Source organism: Cebus imitator, unplaced genomic scaffold (genome assembly GCF_001604975.1).
Source record: "Cebus imitator isolate Cc_AM_T3 unplaced genomic scaffold, Cebus_imitator-1.0 Scaffold417, whole genome shotgun sequence".
Taxonomy (NCBI): Eukaryota; Metazoa; Chordata; class Mammalia; order Primates; family Cebidae; genus Cebus; species Cebus imitator.
Genome location: NW_016107732.1, coordinates 1,731,424 through 1,735,022, shown reverse-complemented (window position 1 = coordinate 1,735,022; position 3,599 = coordinate 1,731,424). Strand labels below are relative to the sequence as shown.

The following is a 3,599-nucleotide window of genomic DNA, read 5'->3' as shown; positions in this document are numbered from 1 at the left end:
GCTGAGGCAGGAGAATTGCCTGAACCCAGGAGGCGGAGGTTGCGGTGAGCCGAGATTGCACCATTGCACTCCAGCCTCAGTAACAAGAGCGAAACTCAGTGTCAAAAAAAAAAAAAAATGAAATATAGAACTCAGTAGGCAGGTATAACTGGTTCAGACCTGCCAGGGCTATGTGGAAATTATCATTGGTACAAAACTCTAGGTGTGGAGGACTGGTAAACAAGAAGGGACATGTCTGTTATAAAGAAACATTAAAAACTTCCAGTGACTATGGCCAAGTGACATAAGGGTATATACAACTTCTCAGGACATGCAGACCTACCTGTCACTCATAACTGAAATCCAGATAAATGTTTTGTGGATTCCTGTGGACTCTCTGGGCTGTTCATCTCATGGCCATCACTGCACAGGTAGGAACCTCAAGACAGAGAAGACAGAAATCATGGTCTAGAGTGGCTTATGTGAGTAGCCAGGGTTTCTAGAGAGTCACATGGCCAGGGCCTTCATAATTCCACTTATGGTGGCCACGAAGCAGGTCTGCCCCTCTAAAGGGGTGGGGAAACAATATGGTGGAGTCTTAGTGGTTTTGCAAGAAGAGCCAAATATTTGGATTTTTATGTGGCATCTGATTTCGTAAATGTTGAAAATCATTTCCAAAAACATTTCAATAAAACTCAGTTCACCAAAAACTATAAGTTGGCTTTGTATATTTCCCTGGGTCCTCCTGAGGCCTAGGGGAGAAAAGACCAGAAATCCTCTGACATGAAGCTCTTTGGCCTGTGGTGTCCATCCATACTATATGACAGATCAGAGGCCACTGCAGCTGCCACCTCTCTTGGAAGCCCCTGAGGGGATGGACAATGATAACTACATCATGAGCAGAAGCCACAACAGTTTTGCAGTCAGCAGAGATTACAGCAGGGCTTCTCAAGTACTCCCCAGCACAGTGAGGTGTATGCGGGATCCCTACGTTGCTCAGGCTTGCCTTCCTGAGTATGTCTCCAATATGGAAGACTCGTGTGGGATCAGAATTATAAGGCCAGCTGACTCACATGGGGGCTTCTAAGCAAATAAAGTTAGGGTAGACATGTCATCAGAGCTCAATCCTCTGTGTGAGTGGCCAAGATTAGATCTCATAAAGTGGTGCTGGGCATGATGGTAGCATGTCTGTTCCCAGCTATTTGGGAGACTGAGGCAGGAGGATCACTGGATCCCAGGACTTAAAGACTGCCGTGAGCTAGCTACGTTTGTACCACTGTACTCCAGCCTGAGCAACAGAATGAGACCTTGTCTCTAAAAAGGGAAAAATAAAATGGTTCCCAATACATGAGTAGAGTCCTATGTATTTCTGCTGAACCTGCCTTCTGATCTCCCACTGGGGCTCAGTGTACAGCAGCCAACCTGTTAGGGGAAGGGAGATGTTTGCCAATAATGCCAGAATATTCCAGGCAAAGTCCTGATGGCTCTGACCTTTGGGCTGTGCAGATTACCAGCTTTTGTGGGATTCAATGGTTCCATTGCTTTCAGACTATGCTCAACCCAAAAGGCAGTTGTCTTCCACCCGTTGATGCAGTATACTGTCTACCCTGTTATTTTGCACTCTGTTATATCCAATGGTAGCCCTTTTCTGGGATCTACTGGGCAGTTCCTTTCCCCTGGGCCTTTGCTTGTGCCCTCCCTCATCAGGGACACCCCTGAAAGTCTTTTCAACCTCTCCCAATCATACCTCCAGATCAGCTGTAATCTTTCCTCCATGCTAGTGTTGGCATCTGTCTTCTCTTTGATGCCTATGTTGATTCCCTCATCTCTAACTCTCAAGCTTTGAGTGAATTATCCAGAATATGGGGGCTGTGAAATCTGAAGAGTAGTAGATTAAGGCCAAGGGTGCCAAAACACTCAGTAACTCTTCCGGCTTGGTTCAACTTGGACTCCTACTGCTAATGAATTGTGTGATCTTGGAACACAGACTCCTAAGCTTCAGTTCTCTCATCTATAAAATCCATGAAATCTGTGCTCACAGTGCCCACCAGCATTTCTGACAATACTACTGTAAAGCTCCTGACGCAAAAAGCTCCCCGCCAATATGAAGCACTTTACACCTAGAGTGCGAATGACTACATTTACCTCAGGCCACACCCACTAACCAGTGCTCCAACCATCATACCCAGGTGGCAGACAATGTTGTCCTACCACGCCATGCTCTCACCCTGGACTCCAATTTTGACATTTCTATACTTGCCTCTTGTAAAACCCAGATCCTTTCCCCACCTAGCCGCCTTCTGACACTCAGAGCAGTCTAGCTTAAGTTGTGTGATGGGGGGAGCTCAGTCTGACAACCAATGACTCAGAGCACCCAGTCTCTGGCTTCTCCAAAATGCCAAGAACTCATCTATCTTCAGACCTTGTAACCCTCAAGGAATCACTATACCCTCAGTAGGTATGAAAATAAGACCCCACTGTGATTCAAGAAGGTGATCCTATAAGGGAGCACAAGCAAAAATTTATAACCAAGAGATTTCAACATGGGAGGGTAAGAAGAGAGGAGTAAACAGTAGAAACATTAGACCCAGTTCACCTGCCTTAAAATCCCAGCTCTCTTTCTTACTAGAGCCTATCTGCTATGTGACCTTTGTGTTAGGCCATTTTTGTGTTACTATAAAGAATTATTTTGAGCCGGGTACAGTAGCTCACGCCTGTAATCCTAGCACTTTGGGAGGCTGAAGCAGGTGGATCACCTGAGTTTGGGAGTTTGAGACCATCCTGGCCAGCATGGTGAAACTCCATTTCTACTAAAAATATACTAAATTAGCTTGATGTGGTGACGCGTGGCTGTAATCCCAGTTACTTGGGAGGCTGAGGCAGGAGAATCACTTGAACTTGGGAGGCAAAGGTTGCAGGGAGCTGAGATCACGCTACTGCACTCTAGCCTGGGCAACAAGAGTAAAATTCCATCTCAAAAAAACACAGGCTGGGCTAGGTGGCTCATGTCTGTAATCCCAGCACTTTGGGAGGCCAAGGTGGGTGGATCACAACGTCAGGAGTTCGAGACCGGCCTGGCCAAAATGGTTAAACCCCTTCTCTACTAAAAATACAAAAATTAGCCAGGCACATTGGTGGGTGCCTATAATCCCAGCTACTTGGGAGGCTGAGGTAGGAGAATCACTTGAACCTGGGAGGCAGAGGTTGCAGTGAGTCGAGATTCCGCCATTGCATTTTAGCCTGGGCAACAGGGCAAGAATCCATCAAGAAAGAAAGAAAGAAGAGAGAAAGAGAGAGAGAGAGAGAAGGAAGGAAGGAAAAAGGAAGGGGAGGGGAGAGAAAAAGAAAGGAAGAAACAGGAAGGAAAGAAGGAAAAGAAAGAAAAGAAGGAAGGAAAAGAAAGGAGGAGAGAGGGAGGGAAGGAAGGAGGAAGGGAGGGACAGAGGGGAAAAGAAAAGAAATATCCCAGTCTAGATAGTTTATAAAGAAAAGAGGTTTGGCCGGGCGTAGTGGCTCACGCCCGTAATCCAAGCACTTTGGAGGCCAAGGCAGGCGGATCACCTGAGGTTGGGAGTTCATGACCAGCCTGACTAACATGGTGAAACCCCCGTCTTAAAAAA

At 46.5% G+C, this 3,599-nt stretch overlaps 1 long non-coding RNA gene across 3 annotated transcripts in view; it reads right to left on the bottom strand.

Annotated features, from left to right (window-relative positions):
• The window catches only part of LOC108289977, a 32,764-nt gene that overhangs the window by 20,689 nt on the left and 8,476 nt on the right, over positions 1 to 3,599 (bottom strand). The window contains exons 2-3 of one of the 3 annotated variants that reach the window (XR_001819374.2): positions 1,727 to 1,857; positions 323 to 1,401 (exon numbers count right to left, since the gene is read on the bottom strand). This is a non-coding gene — a long non-coding RNA (uncharacterized LOC108289977). Of the gene's footprint in view, positions 1 to 322; positions 1,858 to 3,599 lie in introns of all 3 variants that reach the window. The other 2 variants (XR_001819372.2, XR_005197034.1) reach the window with 2 other exon arrangements.